This window comes from Pleurodeles waltl, chromosome 3_1 (assembly GCF_031143425.1).
Source record: "Pleurodeles waltl isolate 20211129_DDA chromosome 3_1, aPleWal1.hap1.20221129, whole genome shotgun sequence".
In the NCBI taxonomy this organism is placed as follows: Eukaryota; Metazoa; Chordata; class Amphibia; order Caudata; family Salamandridae; genus Pleurodeles; species Pleurodeles waltl.
The window spans coordinates 349,590,883-349,611,617 of NC_090440.1; the positions used below are offsets into that span (position 1 = coordinate 349,590,883).

The 20,735-nt window shown below is 45.2% G+C and overlaps 1 protein-coding gene across 1 annotated transcript in view; it reads right to left on the reverse strand.

Annotated features, from left to right (window-relative positions):
* FBN1 (fibrillin 1) overlaps positions 1-20,735 on the reverse strand; it is a 780,541-nt gene that overhangs the window by 233,994 nt on the left and 525,812 nt on the right. The window lies entirely within an intron of this gene.

Genomic DNA, 20,735 nt, shown 5'->3' on the forward strand with positions numbered 1-20,735 from the left:
GTAGCATATGCTTGTCTCGAAGATTAAGGCATGCATGTATAAGTACACCCAGCTGATACTGTAAATGACTCATTAAATCAGTTGTTGTGCCTCTGATCATGCCATCTGTTACTTGAATACATTTGGTAATTCCAGAGTTAAAGCATGCTGATGAGTGGCATGTGTGCATTTATTAGGCCAAGATAAAAACAGGCTTGCCTGCCCACTGGTGACTCTGAGCAACCTTGGGTTGATTGCACGTTCCTGTGATGGCGATAATACATACTGATGCCTGCCCTATCAACTTTCAATGGTACTTTCTGTGCCTAGCTTGGTGACAACAGGCAAAGAGAATTAGGCTTTGATTCTGGAGCCAGAGCCTGAGAAATGTTTACCACATCCAAGAAAGGCAACAGGCATGCACTCCAGACACTGGCATGATAACAATACAGGGCTATTTTGAGCCCTATTATTGGAATGAGCACACTTTAAATCCTTTAACGAGGATCCATTGGAGGGCAAGGCTGGTGCCAGCAGCTGCAATAATTTCAGCTCCAATAGCATATATTACAGTTGCATCAGCTCACATGTGGAACTTGAGCTTGAGCTGGCAGTCCACTGTGAGGCAATCTATCGTCTGTCTCAGCCCCTGCCTTTCGGTACCCCCTTAATGCTCTTGACTGGGTGTCCTTGGGGTCTGAAGCATTTATTCTGAAAAAATTAGAGCGTTCAAAGCAGGCCGGTGATTTGAATACTGCAGCTAGGAATAATGGAATAGGGCTCCGGATGTATTTTGCTGGGTTCAGAAAAGGGTTCATGATTTAGATAGATGGCTGGGGCAATTTGTAATGTGCCACTAGAGATGAAATTCTGAAACTGGTGCAAGGCAAACCAAAGCAAAAACATTTGCCAAAATGTTTTCACTAATCAAGAATGAAAGTCAGAGTCTTGAAGGTGATCAGATGCTGTTGTAGTTCTGGCAATAAACACTGCCAACTAGCAATCTGGTGGCGCTATTCTTATGGCATGCCAAGCAGCATCCAGGGAATTAAAGTCTTTGGGCTCCGGGAGGGGGAGAGGGCACAGTAAGTTTGCAAAACCAAATCTTAAAGAAATTGACGGAAGGGCACAACAAGGAATGGAGCCTGTGGCTTAATTTGACTCAACATTGGAAACCTCACCCGAAAATGGAAAGGATTCATAGCTCTTTCTGTGGTGGTGGAAGGCCCTTCATAGTTGGTGAAGTGATTTGTCTGGTTAATTCTGATAGCGACTAGGACTCCTTCATACTAATTTGTTACATGACCCCCAGCGGTCCGTGTTCAACCACACAAGACTGAGCAATAACAGGTCTGTGATACTGTTAGACTTTTCATCCTTTGATGGGGTCTCCCTTAACTTTTTGCCTCGGTTTCCCAGGTTGTTGGTGTGTGCTGGACTCTGTTTTTGCTGTTTTTGTTACTCTGGGCACTTTACCACTGCTAACCAGTGCTAAAGTGCAAGTGCTCCTATACAAAATGTGTATGCAATTGGTTCATCCATGATTGGCATGTTTAATTTACTAGTAAGTCCCTAATACAGTGCAGTAGAGGTGCCCAGGGCCTGTAAATCAAATGCTACTAGTGGGGCTGCAGCACTGGTTGTGCCACCCACATTAGTAGCTCTGTAGACATGGCTCACGCCTGCTACTGCAGTGTCTGTTTGTGGAGTTTTAAACTGTAAATTAGACTTGGCAAGTGTACCCACTTGCCAGGCCTAAACCTTCCCTTTTTCTACATGTAATACACCCCCAAGGTAGGCCCTATGTAGCCCCAAGGGCAGGGTGCAGTGTATGGTTAAGGTAGGACATGTAGTAATGTGTTTTATATGTCCTGACAGTGAAATACTGCTAAATTTGTTTTTCACTGTTGCAAGGCCTGTCCCTCTCATAGGTAACATGGGGGCTACCTTTAATTATGATTAAAGTGTAGATTCCCTTTAGGAGCGGATAGACATGTGGAGTTTGGGGTTTCTGAGCTCACAATTTAAAAATACATCTTTTTGTAAAGTTGATTTTGAGATTGTGTGTTTGAAAATGCCAATTTTAGAAAGTGAGCATTTTCTTGCTTAAACCATTCTGTGACTCTGCCTGTTTTTGGATTCCCTGTCTGGGTCAGTTTGATAGTTGGGCTGTTTGCACCTCTCTCTAGACAGTGACACAAAAGGAGCTGGGGTGTAGCCTGCATATCCTGATGAGCCATCTGTGCTAGGAGGGGGTGGAGGAGTGGTCAGTCACACCTGAAAGGGCTGTGCCTGCCCTCACACAATGCAGTCTCCAACCCCCGGTGTGTGTCTGGTGCCTTGCCTGGGCAAGGCAGGATATCACAAACAAGAAAGACTTTTCTTTGAAGTAAGCCTACTTCAATTGGCAAAATGGGTATAAGAAGGGCACCCAAAACCACAGACTTTAGACTTTTTAGAACACTTCTGGACCCCAAGAGGCACCTCTGACTGGAGAAGAGCTGAAGAGCTGAGGAAGAAGAGCTGTCCTGCATGTGACTGTGCCTTGTGGAGCTATCCTGCAGTTGCTGCTTCTGCCTGTGCTAGAGGACAAAGACTGGACTTTGTGTGCCTTCCTTCTTGTGAAGAACTCTCCAAGGCCTTGATTTAGAGCTTGCCTCCTGTTATTTGAAGTCTCAGGGACAGCAAAGACTTCTCTCTGCCAGAACCTGGAGCCTCTGCTGAGACTCCTACTCTGCCAAGGGAAAAGATCAATGCAACTCTGATCTGTGGCTGAAAAATTGATGCTCGCCTGCAGCACGGCTGAAAGATCAACGCATGCGGCTGGAGAAACGATGCACAGCATTGCTGAAGGAGGCTGGTGAGATGGCAACCTATGCTGCGCGGTTTGTGGATCATCGTGCGGCAGGATTTCTGATGCAAACATTGCTGGGCGTTTAAAAAAGACGCAAGGCCTGCCCGGACCTGAGAGTGCAGTTCAAATCGATGCATCGCTCTCCTGCTGAGAGAAGAAACAACGCACGCCGACTCAACAGAAGGAGAAACGACGCACGGTCTAGCTCGTGAGTGATATCGACGCATCACAAGCCCTATTTGATGCACACTCCTCTGTGCAGGGTTATTTTTGACACACCCTGGTACACTTCTACACTAATAGCGTTAACGTTGTGTTTAAAATTACATGAAGACTCTTTTTGGTTTTTAATTGATAACTTGACTTGTGTATTGTAGATTTTTGATGTTTTGGTCTTGTTTTGCTTAGATAAATATTCTCTATTTTTCTAAACCTGTGTCATTTTGTAGTGTTTTCATTGAGTTTCTAAGTGTGTTGGTACAAACACTTTACACCTAGCACTCTGAAGTTAAGCCTGCTGCTCATGCCAAGCTACCAACGGGGTGGGCGGGGGTTAGCTGAGGGTGATTCTCTTTTACCCTGACTAGAGTGAGGGTCCTTGCTTGGACAGGGGTAACCTGACTGCCAACCAAAGACCCCATTTCTAACAGATACCCTTAGATGGACCAGCTGCACCCATGCCGAACTGAATGGATCAGCGTGTGTCTACCCTTTGCTGACAGGTGCAGGTAATCCGCTGAACTCCATTGGTGATAGGGATTAGGGATTGCAATTATTTCCCATGAATGAGTGTAGGTCATAACCTTGGGTCGATTAAGTCCCTGCTCTTTGTACACACCGCCCATCAATACTACCAATTGGATGGTTTTGTGAGATCCTCAGAATGGCCCTGCTGGGGTTGTCAATAGCCCTCGTAAACACCAGGAAAACAATAAAACCTGACTATCGAGAAGAAGTAAAGTTGTAACAAGGTTTCTGTAAGTGAACCTGAGAAAAGGTTGTTAACGGTGTAGTGGCCTGAGTGACTGACATTTCTAACTCGAACACTTGACTGCCTCCCAGATGAACCCCCAGGGTATAGGCTTAGCTTTCCCCTCTTGTGCCATGGCCAGTGGAGTGGTCTGAAGCCACTGACATTTGGGCAAGGGCTAGGCACTGGGCAGGCTACTCCACACAGGAAGACCCAACCAACACATCAAGGAAAGGGGCGTGTGACCTCCTGGCACCAATGAGAGTATCATGATCTAACAGACAGGACTCCTAATATATGACCCATGCTCTCCAAGCACACACCTGGGAGTAACTTCCTGGGCTGGGAACCCCTTAAAGGCCCTGTCACCTGTGCTCTCCCTTGCTCAATCTGTGTGTGTGTACTGGAAGTCAGTGAGTTACTTTGACAGTGTGGGAGAGCCTTGCTCTTCTCTCCTCTTGTCTCTCACAAGGTCAAGGAGGGCCCAGCCAGCAGCATGGCTTGGTTTGTCATAAAGTTAGGAATTCTTAACATGGAGGGATCGAGCTCTGGTTGATGTGCAGGTGGAGCAACCCTAACTCATTGCCATGTACCTGGTGGCCTCAACCCATGTGACCAGGCTGGGGTTTCAAGACTCATGCAGCTTTATCCCTGAGGACCAGTGGTGGAGATGTCTGCCTCCAATGCCTCAGGGGCCTTTTACTTGTCCGCCTGCTGTAGCAGTGGGGTAGATCTCCCAGGCCGATTGCCTGGAAACACTCTAAATCGTGGAGGCTGACTTCCAGAGGTCAGACCCCTGATCACTCATCACAGGGGCTTCCCCTCAGTCCCACTCTGCAGGTACATCACTGGCATGCCTGGCCTTCACTACCATGGTGAGGCGGGTGGGTGCCAGATCTGCTTAGCCCTGAAAAACCTGGTGTGCCTGGCTGTGTTCTGTGCATAGGTGTCTACGGTATCTCACAGCTGGCTGTGTGCATCGCCTCGGGTACTCACTTCCGTGGCTAGGGCTGATTAGCCCCCCTACCTGCCTGTGGGTACTGGTTTCCATGCTGGCCCCCACAGGCTTTGGTCTCCAATCTGTGAATAGATGTGCTGCAATGATCCCCTGTAAGAAAGAGGGTCCTCCCTTTTCCTACCCAGGGAATCAGCCCAGATTCTACATTCAACTATGACCTCAGATCCGGCATTGTGACCCACTGAATTTAAGCATTAACCGGGAGTGAAGAGCTGAGCTGCAAATTCCTGAACGGTGGTAGGTGGAGGAAATGTAACATACAGAAGCCCGACTCCACTGCATTACTTAAGTTGCCCAAACCCTTCTGATCAAGGCTCACCCCACAGATGAAATTTAGCTAGTAGCAGCATCTGGCACACCTGGATCAGGACTTCTTTGAGTCGGGTTGCTTGGGAATGCAGCCCAAAGCAAATGGTAAACTCCATCTGGGGCTAAATACAGGTGCAAGACCAACAGCCAACAGGTACCATAAGGGAAAGTAGAAAAGAAATTTGAAGAGAGAGTTCATGAAGGCGTGAAACCATTGAGAGGTAAATGGGTGGGGTCCATGTAGTATGCCCAAAGGATTCAACATGGCAGGAAGGTCGGCCGCCCGGGAGGGCGGATCCCCTCTTGGAGACCACTGCCTGGGCTCATCCAGGCCCTGCAGCACACAGTTTTCTCTGCAGAAGTGCTCGGGGGGTAGGAAGGGTTTGGGATGGCAGGTCACAGTCTTGACATTCTGGGTTTCAAGGAGGAGGTGTCAAAAAATGTACCACAAGGATAACTGGCTTGTGTTGGCCAAGCGCTCAAAGTGGTATCACTTTTTGATCCTTCGGCATCAGCTCTTCCTATCATTGTGAGTCAGAAATCACCAAGCATTGGATCCTTCATCCACTAACAGGGAATGTGAACATGGTTTAGACTGTTGGAACGGTTGTTAGTTTTACCCAATAATTATGTGTGGTTGCAATAGTAATCCTGCTTAGCACAAGAGGAACCACAGCTCAGAAATTTGGTGTATATGCTTGGTGAGGAGCCAATGGGACAAAGCAACCATCTGTGGGATTATTACTTGCCCATTCAAGCACTGACAGGAAAAGAATGGCCTAAACAGCAGATACATTTCGCTAGCTCCTAGGCTGATCCTTGCCCTCCAAACATTTTCAAAATAAGCATACTACAATCCTCTGCAGTCATACCTGCGAGAGTGTGATTTCCTCTCAATCAACTGCTGAAGTCTCAAGTGGCCTAAAAAACATCCTGTGTCAGGACAATACTAAAGAAATATGGACTCCATCAAGCCAACTCCCCTCACTATAGATAAACTCATTGAAAAGGCTCATCTCAACCTTCTTTAAACAAAATAGATTATTGTTAGAGCTCAGAATGGGCTCGGAACTAGAAATAAATACTAAATCAGCAATAATTACCATCTTGAACAACTTAAGGAAGTCTGTCAAGGCTAATGAGGTGGCTCTTCTTCTGTTACTCTGAATCATTTGACACAGGTAACCACCAACTATTGGCCCTAAGGCTATATGACACTGGGATACATGTACAGTCCTCAACTGTATAAAATCCTTTCATATGTATGGGTCTTAACATGCCCCACTAATACCATTCAGCATCCAATACCTGTCCAGTAGGTGTCACACAGGGCTCAATAATCACCCACCTACTTTTCAATGTTTTTCTAGCCTCACTTCTTGACCATTCAACTACATTTGCTACTGCCACTATGACCCAGATCATCTTAAACCTGGAACAATCTTCAGAAGTCAAGACTTATAGACTCAGGCAATAATGGATGCCAGAAAATCATCTCAAGCTTAACAATTCAAAACACCTCAAATTTACCTGTGAATCCTGGCAAAACTATAAAACTCTCTCAATGTGATCACAGACTCTAACCTCTTTCTTTAACCATAAGTCAACAAAAACGACTGAAGACTCATTCTCATGATAAGAATTCTACAACATAGTTTCCCCTACCTAGGTGTCTCATATAAGATGTAGGCATCTTAGAGATCTCAGGCATTAGTAATATCTTTGGTAGGCATACTGTCATTATGGAAATATTCCAACATCATCAGACTCAAAAAGGTGGTGAATGCTCCCTTAGAAAGCGAGGAGAAAAACAACCTGACCTGGTGAAAGTCATTTTAGCCATTTTAGGTGAAAAAAATCACAATAAATGGTTCAATGAAAAATATTCTTAAGAATCACTTACTTCAGGTTTTCAAATGGTCTCCTTATTGGACTTACAAGAATATTAAATGATAAGCTATACCATCCTGAACACAGCAGTCAGGTAAATCGCATATGTATATAGGTAGGACTGCATTACCATTGCCATCTAAGCACTTAACTGATCACTGCTTGCAAGAAGAATATTCTTTAAAGCTATCTGTACTGCACACCATGCAATCCGTGGGCTAGACCAACAGCTTAAACTTCATACAAAGTAGGTCAAGAGCGTACCATAACCATCCCCATCCTCTAGACAAAGTATACATTCCTTACAAATAGCAAGATATAATTGAGATTTGTCTTTTCTTTAGGGGATCAAGGATTAGGGCAAATAGCAGAGATGGTCATTATACACACAACGTATGACATATGTGTCAGACAAATTGTCTCCTAATAGTTCCAGAGAATTCCATGCCTATATATAAATGAAATGTAAAACTGTAAAACATTAGACAAAAGATGGGCATAACTGATTAATAAGGGTGCTCTCAAATGAAGGTACCCTAACATACAATCTTATAGAGAAACAAGAAACCAACGCATGCCACATAAGGCAGTGCAGCCAAGGTCCGTTTATGGGACTAAAAAGTATGCCATTAACAGTGCATGCACTTAGGCAGCATATTACATTCTGAGAAACTGCAGTATTTACACATTATTTTGAGCATTAAACAATACAGCTGGTTCACAGTGGCTCGTATTTATGTGTCTTGACTGAAGGTTTTGACTTCTATATTTAATTTTATTGTTTAAATACACTCACCCATTGTAAAACATGGCCAGAGCACTAAGTATTGTGTTTGAGGGATTCCATGTAGGGATCATAAGGGTGCATCATTCAGAGGTCTGTTTAACACATTGACTTGTAGTCTTTCTGAACACAGGTCACAAGAATGGCGCTAAGTACGGTATTCTGATATAGCCTTGGAGTTCCCTGCTGCGGTCTCTACCAGCCATTAAAGGCCCACTCCAGCATTAAAGGCCAGAGCCAAAGGTGAGGGCCTTTAACAAGGGAGCTGGCCTTTAGTGGCCGGTTGAGCCTGTTACGGTGGGCTCTAAGCCTATTAGAACATTTTGCCTCTAGTGGGCAGAATGTTGTAATAAATAAAAACAAAGTTCTCATGGAGCCGGAGGGGATTAAAATCCCCTCGGGCTCAGCGAGGCCTTTGTTCACAGCAAAAGGACATTCGAATTTTGACGCTCCGGGCTTTTACCAGCCAGTAAAAGCCCAGAGCACTCCATTGTCTCCAATGGAGCTCCCAACATTTCAATGTTCTAATAGGTATTTTAGATCAAACTACCTTTAAGAAATCTCCAGTGATTTCTTGTGAGAAGACATTCACCTCGTTATTCCTGGGTCCTAGAAAACAGGAAAAGGGAAATCTTTTCCCACACATGCCCGCCAATCAGATGTTTGGCTGAAGGGCATCTTGTTGTCATTCCCAAGAGGTTACAGGTCCAATGCTCTAAAAAGTGGTATGGAAGAGCTGTTGCATCCCTGGAATGTTCTGATGCATGCTGGTGAGCTGCAGAATTTGTACAGTAACACTTATTACAAAGCACTCTGATTTGCATCAGGTTCCCAGATGCTCTTGCAACAGCATGGCTGACAGAGTTTGGTTGTAGTTTGGGCGGCAAGGGAGATGTTGAGCGAGGTGTGTGAAAATAAGAGACGTGATCCAATCATGAAGCAGCATACCGGTAGCTGTTCATGAGCTTTGGTTGTTGCAGAGAGTACAAGACTAGATGTGACTGTAAAACATGCAAATACAGACTATTTGAAAAGAATCTGCTGACACCATCACTCCCATAACATAACCAGTGTGAAAAGAGAGGGGTACAGCACTCCCACAACCTAACCAATATGAACAAAAAGAGATAAAGTGACATTTTTTTTAATGGCAACCTCATCTGGAAAAACACACTCTGCTACTGAGAATATGATTTTAATGCAGTCTTGCTATTTTTTGAAGCAGATGAACTAATTTATAAGTTGTCAGAAAGGAATACCACTATTAAAATGTGTGGAATGAAGAAGTAAAATATTTGTCTAAACTCTAGCGACATTCTCACAAAAGAGAACAAGATGAACATCTGTGTGGGAGAGGAGTGCACTGCAAGTTGGTGGGCGTTCTCTGAATACTCTTAAGTGAGTGGGAAAAACATGTTTATTTGTTGGAGTGGAAACAGTCTGTAATGACAAGGGAGAAGAAATATTTAGACAGAAATGTAATAGAACCCAGAGGAAAAGAGCTCGTTGTTCTCATGGAGAAATGCATTCACATCAAAATTTCATATACTTTTGTTATTGGAAGAAAAAGCAATAGGAATCGTTGCTGTTGTTTTTAATAGTTGGTCACATTGAATAAGCATGCCCCATGCTCAATGTTGGAAAGGGTTTTATGGAACGTCGATTCATTCTGGGACACGATTTTGTTTTATAATTTCGGTTTTTGAATTTTGTAATATATTAATTTTATTTTGTTTTCAGGCTTTATTTTTGTTTTCGATGTGTATGGCTCGCATGACTATCAATGTATTTGTTAGTCAGAATGCAGCAATCTTTGATTTGTCCGAGTGGTTTCTACTACTTTCGCTTTCATTTATCAGCATCACCTCTGGAAAGCTCTTGGTAGGGAGAGAGACCCCTCTAGATTCAGGACAATTTCTTTTCATCCTGGGGTGTCACCCCTTGCTAGGACACCATGGCTCAGTGGTGCATCTACACTTCTTTCTCGAGTTCAACAACGAGTTGCAATATGTGGTTGCTTACTGAAATCATCCATGGAATATGCAACTACCCTGACCAGAATCCCTACAGCCACAAACATGACAAGCAACCTAAATCTACTCACAGTCTCCTCTCGCTTAACTGTTATCTCCTCCTCATTGATAATGTTAGCATCTACCCATGCCTTCATTTGACCCTGTCCTCAAATCACCATTTATTGCCAGATATTTATTATTAATAGATCTGTAGTACTCCGTGAACACCTAACCAATAAAAACAATCATTAGGATTCTGTGTGAATATCCATGGTTTGTTTCAATATGTTTTACTGTATTGTTTATCACCTTTACTTTCTTTTGATTGACTGTTATCTTTTCAAGCATTTCCCAAATTTGTTTTTTGTCTTTTCCTTCTGATAATTAACTTTAGATGGCCCTCCTTAAAGGCTTTGATGCCCTTCTCTCATCTGTCCATTGAGGTGTCAGTAAGAAAGGTGAATTTTAATGTAGCAATCTCTTTGCATACACCTGTGGTTTAAGAGGATGGTCACAGAACATGCCGCAATCCACCCACATTATCATTGAGACTAGTAATGGTTTACTGGTCCTCTCAGTGAGGTCCTTTACTGAGAAGTTTTACAAACTCCTAATGTATGCACTATGGCTAATATGTATGAGTGGTCATGGAGTTGCCTTCTGGGAAGAGTCCTTATCTTTCTAGATGAAAATAATGTAATGCTGGAGGGGTAACCTATTGTTTTTCTCGAGAGACTCCAGATCACCCACAAAATAGCAGCTAAACTCATACTCAACCTTCCCCCATGCACCCACATCTCCCACACTTCTGAGACCTCCACTGGCTCCTCATATACAACTGTACACAGTTCAAACTCCGCACACGTACAAAATACAAAGCTCTGCACAATTTAGGCCCCACCTACCTGAACAACCACATCAGATTCCACTTCCCCACCAGACACCCCCACTCAACAAACCTGCTCACCACTGTCCCCTGCATCCAAAGAGCCAGAGCCAGCAGTCATGCCTTTTCGTACCAAGCTCTTGAAGTCTGGAACCACTCCCCCTTGTAATTAGGGCCACCAGCTCCATCCTAGTATTCAAGAAGAAACTGAAACCTATGCTCCTCCCTTAGGACAGGGCAGGCAGCAACACCCTCTTTTCACCAGCACCAGGATACCCTTCTGGGATGAGCTCCATGCTTTACAAGTACATGTAACACAACATAACACAATATACCATAACTTAACATACCATAACAACAATAACATAAACTTCCACAAAATAACATAACGTAACATTACATAACATAACATCACCTAACATTATGTGAAAAAATAACACAACACAACACAGCATAACATAACATAAATAGCACCCTGCAGTGGGTTTTTCGTGGAGCTACAAGCCCTGTTATTATAATGCTTGCAGCATTAACAGTAGTTAGTATTATCTAGACGCTAGATTACTATCACCTAAAAGAGCTTATGTTTGTGAGACATCATGGACTAATTCAGCAGATGAACAAGTTAAAGTAATATTGGGTAATATCTGGTGATAATCGAAAGACATATACAATCTCACTTTCTCATTTTGTCTGTGACGCTCTTCGTGTCTATGTATCTCTCTTTCTCTAATCGTCATCTCTCTCCCTCTAATAGTGTTCCTCTCTTTATATCCCCAGCTTTCCAATCTTTATTTTCTATTTCAATGTTCTCACTCTGCATGCTTTTGTCCTTTGTTGTCTCTTCTTCTCTCTTTGCCCCCCTCTTTATTTATCCGTCTCTCTTACACTCTGTCACATGCTCTTTTCTCTGTCTGTCTCTCCTCCAAAAGGTATTATTTTTTCTTTATTTCTCTCACTTTCTAAGCCTTCTTTCACTCTCACTGCTACATTTCTATTACACTCTCTCTGTTCGTTCTCCATCTGCTTGCCCTCTCTTATTCACTGTTTCTCTATTTCTAGCCCCTTTTGTCTTTATCATCTGTTTATCTGTTATTCCAACTGCATGACTTTGCTTTGGAAGGCAACGATTTCACTATATATTTTAATATTATATATACTATATATTCTTCTTGCCCTGGCAGTTAATCCTTTTAGCTGGCCTGCATATATCTATTGACCTTACAAACAATACTGGGGAGCTCCAAGGAGTTCGTTTTCACTGGGTTCCTTGAAAATGTTTAGTAAAATGATCTCCCACTTTTCCTCTATCAGACTTTGGATCTTCAATTTACACTTTTTGTGACTGAAGTATGGCAACATATGTGGAAGACATGGATAATGCTCCCTCGTGAACCTCTTTTTAACCTATGAGGCAGGCCAGAATATGGAGCAATATCACTGAACTGGTCAGTGCGCTGCTCTGCCTCCTGTGGCTCCACCTTGTAAGTAGAGCCCTTACCCTGGCTCCTCTGAACTCCTGCCCCCTGCCAGGAGTTCGAGGCCCTCCTCCACCCATAGGCTTCTGCCTGCGCCTCATCCCTGGTGTCTAGTGGGAGAGCTCTGCTTTCCAACTAGGCTACCTTCTGCCTCTCTCCTTCTTTTCTCTGCTTTGCTCTCTGTTCTGCTTCACTTCTGTCCCTTTGTGCTCCTTTTGCTTCGTGCTTCACTTCTGTCCCTTTGTGCTCCTTTTGCTTTGCGCTTCACTTCTGTCCGTTTGTGCTCCTTTCGCTTTGCGCTACACTTCGCGCTACACTCTTCCTTGTTTTTCTCTCACTCTACTCTCTCTCTCACTTTCACTCTCCCCTCTCTCTCTGACCCCCGTTGCTGCTACCCCTGCGGCCCGAACCCTCCTCTCTCTCTAGCCCTCCACTCCTGCCGTTGCTGCCCCCGTGGCCCTGCCCCTTTTTTTGCTGCCCGCCCCCTTTTTCATGCAGTTTTTTACCCCCGCTCCCGCCTCCCAGCTGTCCTTTCCTCCCCCCACCTCTCTACTTAATGGCGGCTGCTGTGCGGCTGCACATCTGGTGTGCTGAAGGCGTGCCAAAGACAAGCCCGTCTATGCCCGTGTGCTCCTGGACCACGCCCAGCACCAGAACCTCTGGCTCCCGTCCCGCCACCACTGCCACGCATGTCTTCACTACGATGCCGCCACCCTCCGCGCCCTCAACACTGGCCACTCTCCCGCCTGCCTTCAAGCCTCCCCGCAGACCATCTACAGACCCTTCTCCTGCTGGAACTGCACCTTCACCGACCACCACGTCAATGACCCACCCACCAAGGCAGGACGCAAACATCTCAGATACATCCTCCTCAACACCTGCTCCGTTCACAAGCATGCAGTAGAGCTATGGAATCTACTTGGCTCAGCATCCCCAGACGTCACCTTCCTGACCAAGACCTGGATGAACCCCTCCTCAGTGCCTGACATCACCATAGCCATCTCGGACGGCTACAAAATCACCCGCAGGGACCGCTCCAACAAACCAGGAGGAGACATTGCCATCATCCACAAGAACCCCCTTAGGATCACGTCCAGCACCGAAGACACCCTCAGCACCGCCGAACACCTACATTTTTGGATCCAACACCATCCTCCGAGGGACCCTCGTCTACAGGCCCCCCACCCCCGACAGCAGTTCAGTGACTTCATCACTGACATCATCAGCACGCATGCTCTCGCATCCACTAACTACATACTACTCGGGGACTTAAATTTTCACCTTGAGAACACTAACGACAACAACACTGCCACCCTGCTCGACAACCTCTCCAACCTCAGCCTCAAACAGTTTGTCATGACACCAACCCACTCCGCCGGACACACACTCAACCCTATTTTCTCTGCCAGCAATCACGTTTCCTTCAGCCACACCACCGAACTCCACTGGACAGATCACCGCTGCATCCACTTCTCCTTCAAGAAACCCACAACACACCACCACCCACAACGGATCCCCCACGGAAGTTGGAACAAGGTCACCGAAGACCAACTTATTGCGACCCTCTCCCGGAACCCACCCATCGACACCACAGACACTGATGCAGCTGCCCGCAACTTCAGGCAATGGGTCGACATGTGTGCCAATACTCTCGCCCCAATCAAGAATCCCTCCAACAGACGCACCAACAGAAAGGCCTTCTGGTTTACCGCCGACCTCCATGAATCTAAGGAAACTTGCCGAAGACTCAAAAGAAAGTGGCGCCAAGATCAGACTCTGGACAACCACACAGCCTTCAAAAACACCATCCGCAGACACCACTAACTCATCTGAGCCACCAAGAAAACAGCCTTCAAAGACCGAATCAACAACAATGCACACAGGCAGAAGGAGCTCGTCAATGTTGTGAAGGAACTCTCCAACCCCAACTCCAAAGCCAACGACATCCCGCCATCCCAAGACCTCTGCGACTCCCTAGCCTCCTACTTCCACCGCATGATTGGAGACATCCACAACAGCTTCAGCACCCAGACCCCCCCGGCAACCACCAACACCACAGATTCACCTCCAACCAACCTCCTGCTCTCCTGGACCGCGGTCAATGGCAACAACATCTTCGAAATCATGAACACCATCCCCTCCGGCTCTTCATCTGACCTGTGCCCTCCACACATCCTCAACAAAGCAAGCTCCGTCATTGCACCCCAACTACGGAAGATTATCAACAGCTCCTTCGAGTCCGCCACCTTCCCGGAGAGCTGGAAACCCGCTGAGATCAACGCCCTCCTCAAAAAAACAAGGCGGACCCAAAGGACCTCAAGAACCTCCGGCCTATCTCCCTGCTCCCCTTCCTGGCAAAAGTCATCAAAAAGGCTGTCAACAGACTACTAACCCGCTTCCTCGAGGAGAAGTGCACCCTGGACCCTTCCCAATCCGGATTCCGCAGCAACCACAGTACCGAAACTGCCCTCATCGCCACCACCGATGACATCAGAATCATACTGGACAATGGCGAAACCGTGGCCCTCATCCTCCTGGACCTCTCGGCCGCATCTAACACCGTCAACCACCACACCCTACGCTCACGTCCCAGCAATGCAGGAATCCGCGACAGGGCCCTGGACTGGGTCACCTTTCTCACCAGCAGAACCCAGAGAGTCCGCCTTCCCCATTCTGCTCAGAGGCCACCAAAATCATCTGTGGCGTATCCCAGGGTTCGTCCCTCAGCCTGATCCTCTTCAACGTATACATGGCCCCGCTCGCTAACATCTCCCGATCCCACAACCTCAACATCATCTTATACACCAACAACACCCAGCTGATCCTCTCCCTCACCAAGGACACTACAGAGACCAACGTCCATGAAGAAATGAAGCCCATGGCTGAATGGATGAAGAGCAGCTGCCTCAAACTCAATTCCGACAAGACAGAAGTCCTCACCTTCAGCTCCACCCCCTCCGCATGGGATGACTCCTGGTGGCCTGCCACTCTCGGAGCCGCTCCGACTCCCATCAACCACGCACGCAACCTAGGATTCATCCTGGACTCCTCATTATCCATGACCCTGCAAGTCAACGCCATCTCCTCCTCCTGCTTCAACACCCTCTGCATGCGCCGAAAGATCGACAAATGGATACCCACCGAAACCAGAAGAACAGTCACCCAAGCCCTCGTAAGCAGCAAACTGGATTATGGCAATGCTTTCTACGCAGGAAACACTGCCAAACTCCAGAAGAGGCTGCAACACATCCAGAACGCCTCTGCATGCCTCATCCTGGACATCCCCCGACACTGCCACATCACAGACCACCTGAGAAAACTGCTCTGGCTCCCAGTCAACAAGAGAATCGCCTTCAAACTCCTCATCCACGCTCACAAAGCACTGCACAACACCCTCCCAGAATACCTGAACAGACGGCTCTCCTTCTACTCCCCGACCCGGCATCTCCGCTCCGCCGACCTTGTCCTCGCAACCGCCCCACGCATCCGCAGAACTACAACTGGCGGTAGATCATTCTCGTACATCGCCGCCAAAACGTGGAACACTCTTCCCACCCACCTGCGCCAGACCAAAGACCTCCTTACCTTCAGGAAACTTCTCAAGACCTGGCTGTTCGAGCAGTAGCTGTACCTCTCCCCCTTCTTCCCCCCATCCTCAGCACCTTGAGACCCTCACAGGTGAGTAGTGCGCTTTACATATTCCTGATTGATTGACTTATTACTCAGCATCTCACACTGTTGCTTAATTGTGGGTTTGTGTCCCTCCGGTCAATTTTACATCTTCTCTTATCAGACCTAGTGAGAAGTTAAGGCCTGACGTTTACTACATTCATTTGGTGGCTTTCTGTGCTGGGTGCTTTATGGATAGTGGCTATATTCCCTCTGGCTAATAGTTAATAAACTAGGAGAATACAATTTCCTGATCTTGAAAACCAGCTTGTTGTTTGTGCATTTCTGTAATGTTGTTGTGGGAAATGCACTTTTTACATGGCATAAAAGGCATGTCTGATGACATAAGGGACATGTGTGTTTATACTGAGGTGATGTTGTGGACATTCCATTTATCCATGGCCCCCAAGGACCCCTCTTCTTCTCTTTCTCCATCTTGCTCCATTGGTGACACAGAGGGTTCCTGCAACATACCCCAAAGTGTTTCTGCTTCTTATCTGTCATACTTACACAAATCGGCAGGCTCACAAAGACACACACAGATAACCCACACAAATCCCAAACAGATAAAAACACAGACACACCCACACATTCTTGTTTTTCTTCATTTGACTAGCTCTATCAGGGCTCAGGATTCCTGGACTCTTGTGCAATGCCTAACCATGAAGGGATACATGGCTCTATTAAATTGCCTTTGTGGAGATATTAAAACATATATCTATATAAATTATTACATGTCATGTAAGTATTAACTCTTTGTTATCCTGGCACAAAACATTTCCAAACAAATTATCACACTAGTGAAATCAGGCTGATGAAACATTCATGACAACTTTTCTGATTTTATATATAGATCCTAGTCCTAATGAAGATAACTAGATGAATTTCAAAATTCTTGTAACTTGCTGACTGTCTTACTGCCTTAAAAGTAGTAGTAGTGGTAGAATAAGTAGTAGTAACAGTAATAATTGTATTTATTCAGTGCACTCTACCATGGAGGAGAGATCACTTTCCTACCACCTCTCACCAATTTTCAACTTCCCTCCAGCTGTTTAATTGCTTACTTTTATTCCTAATTTTTCTTTCATCGCCCCTATTCCACCTTCTCCACTTCCCATGGCTAACACTTATTATGTGACTGTGTCACTGTTAGAAATCTGAACCTCTATCAGTTCCACTGCTTCTTATATTTGTCCCTTCCTCTGCCTCCTTCCCTTCCCCCTTCTCTTGCCCGGCGACAGCATTTGATTTAGGTTTCCACATTCAAATATTGCTTTGAAAGAATAAACATTTGCCGTCATTTCGATCCTCTTCCCTACCGTTCCCTTTTGACCATTTCTCCTTTAATGTTCCCTCTTTCTGGCCTCTCTTTCCTTATTATGTTCTGCAGCAACTGGAGGTTTTGGTACAAGGATGAAACACTACTCCACCCATTTGTTTTCAATGTTTCTTACCATTCACATTCACCCTGTCATGTTTGGTTTTTTGGTAAAGTACTTTAACTACTTCTTCCTGTTTTTAAAATGTTTTATCATTTTGTATTAAAAGAAAATTACTTTTAAATATGGGTCGCATGTCCTGTGCATTTTGTACTTGTTGGACTTGTTTTCAGTTTGACTTCATGGCACTACGAACTTCTTACTTGGAAAATTCCAAAAGAGCAGACATTAAATACATTAAATTTAGACATGCAGACGTCTGTGAGTGCTTGTCTTTGTACAATAATCTATGGCATTAACAGTTAAATGGATTGATAAAGCTGCCTACCAAATCACGTTCATGCTAATAAAACATTATATGTAATCTAAAATAGGAATAAAATGATACAAAATAATTTAGTTTTAAATATTTCCCGCTACATCATCCCCCCGGGAATCAAAACTGCTGGTTGTTTATCATGATGAATCAAATTGTGAACCTAATACATTTAGGGGGTCATTTTGTGAAGACCGCCGAGGGACCGCCGTGCGGAAGACCGCCAGTGGTGGCGGTTTGCCGCTCGGCTTATTATGACTGTTGACAGCTCTCTGTCCCTTTTCGGACGGAGAGCCGCCAACAGCCATACTGGCGGGTGGCAGGGAAGTGGAGGTTGCACCACCTCCACCGCCACACCAACAGAACACCGCCCACCGAATCACGTCCTGTGATTCGGCGTGGCGGTGTTCTGTTGGCGGTGTGGTGTCGGCGGAGCAGCCCCCATGGCTCCCGTCCCCTCTCGGAGGATCGTTGTACCAGGTAAGTCGATCGTCCGTGAGGGGAGGGGGTGGGGGGGTGTTGTGTGTTGTAAGCGTGTATGGGGGTGTGCGTGTGTGTATGTAGTGGGGATGTCTGAGTGCCTGTATGCTTGCGGGGGTGTCGTGAGTATGGGAATGAGTGCGTGTATGTCTGTGGGTATGTCTGTATGGATGTGTGCATGTATGTTTGAATGTGGGTGTGCGTGTCTGACTGTGTGTGTGGATGGTGGCATGTATGTCGGTGTGTGTGCGTGTATGTGTGTTGGTGGTTCCTGTGTGCGTGTTGTGTGTGAGTGAGTGATGTTGGGGGTCGGGGTGGGGCCCTGCCACCTTTGGGGGGTGGCAGGGGTGGTGGGGGTGTAGGGGAGGGAGTCGGGGTGGGGGCATGGGGTGGCTAAGACCCCTATCAGTGCCAGGGAAGGGATTCCCTGGCACTGATAGTGCTTACCGCCATGGATTTCATGGCGGTTTCAAACCGCATGAAATCCATGGTGGTCAGCCGGGTCCAAATACCGCCGGCGGTAAAGTGACGACCGCCGGGCGGAACGGAGAACCGGCTGATGACCATGCCGGTTCCACAAAGTAAGACCACCAGCCTGTTGGCGGTCTTACCGCCGCTTCTCCGCCTTCCGCCATGGTCATAATAACCCCCTAAATTTTATTTCTATTTTGAGTAAGGAGTGGCAATGTGAAAACGTTATTGTGGATTAGGAATGTATTTTGCTGTTCCAAAACCAGAGACCAATGCTTGTTTTTACTGCCAAATATAAAACTCATGGCACTTCCAGGAAACAGAAATTCAAAATTGTATTCCATTATATATCAATTTACATTTTATTAAAGCATTTTGGCAGAAAACACTCTTCTTCATATTTACTTGCATCATTAAAAACAAAAACAAATTAGTATTAAATATGGAGGGCATTTCATAGAGTACATGTAAAACTAACAGAACTGGTAGGATATGTCTTGCAGCACACAGGCAGAAATAGTCCTTCATTTTTGCTACAGCACCAACCCTCTGAGTCAAGAAGAGCACTTGAATGCCAGTTGAGTTGGCTGAGTTTTGAGTCTAAACACCGACTTCTTGCTGAAGTAATTGGAAACAATTCGAGCTGTCACGACCTATTACTAAAAGGGAAGGAACATCGTCTAATGATAGTTAAGCAGTTCAATAATGTAGGAAAGGGAGAAGCTTCCTATTTTAAATGCGATCCTCCTTGAAAGCTGTGGAATCCTATAAAATGGATTCCCAGATGCCTGGTGCACCACAACTCCAAAGCGCTTACGTAAAATGAATTAAATAGGGATAAAGATTATTTGTACAGTAGTACAAAGTATGTTTCCTTGTGCTGTTATTCTTTAAAGCTGCTGCACACTGAAAGCCCCACTTTGAATCACTAAAGGAAAGTTTCACTGCTCTGTTAGAGCTTCCATAGTTGATAGTGGGGACTAGGCTGCTTGAGTCCAGGGGCCCACTAATCAAAAGCCATCTGCATTACTGTAACAAGCTCCTGTTTTATAAACACCTGAAAATGTAATAATACTCTTCATGATATTCTTCTTGTTAAGCCTTCATTAGCCTTCTACATCAATTTTCCTTCCAGTTTCAGACACGTGATGCCATCAGAAAACACTAATCATATAAGGTCAAGTGTAAGTACATCCCATCAAGAATGGGAAAAATTTCGTATCTTAGCCTTGGGTCATAGCCACAAGCCCTCCCAGTGCCATCCCAGTGAGTGCATCAGTAGTTACTGTTTAGTCCCTTAAGTGTGCATCATAATCAACCATAAATATTTAGCCTGTTTGTCAGGCAGGCACCACTGAGAACAGCCAAGCCGCAAGATGTCAGGTCCAAATAGGGTGGGTAAGCCATTTACATTTTTGTGGTGTTCTGATGAACTGTAGTATACTGGTCTCAAAGATGCCATTGTTTAGATGTACTTTTAGCACGGAGGCGAAATACTGTTTTTCTGTCTCTCCTGGTTGAAACGTTGTAGTATGCTTTTATCAGGCATTTTGAACATAAAACCAGTTATCTATAACTAAGCCTAATTAACTTATTTTGTAATGCAATGCAATCTTATTTCTAATATGTTTTTCTAATAAATGCATTTCATTTTTTGCTTGCCGTTTATTTGTTTTTCTTATTTCTCCTTTTAAACGTTTTACCCGATTCGGCAAATGCAGATGGCAAATAATTTATTTTACTGCCACCTAAATTCATTTTTGAAGTTATGAAGTATGGAAAAACATTAAACATCAAACATTAAATATTTGTACCAAGATATTGTAAGCTGTTACAATCGATATCGTTTGCTGCCAGTGGATCCCACTGTGATTCATCGCATACCTTTTACATGTATTTTTCTTATGTATTTAACATTTTTCATCGCATGACCGCTGGGCTTTTCTGTCAACTTTGTTTTGAGTCACACGTCCACGTCACCTTTCTGCCACGTTAATTTAAGTCATAATTAGACAAATAAACCCTTTACTGTGGTCAGTGGAAATATAACTTGACTTGTATGACAATTTAACGCTTCAGGGCAGAGCTAACACATTTATTTGTCAAAAATCGCACATGATATTTACTGACATTCAGCAAACTAATGTAATTTGATCATCCCTGTAGCTAGAGGGATA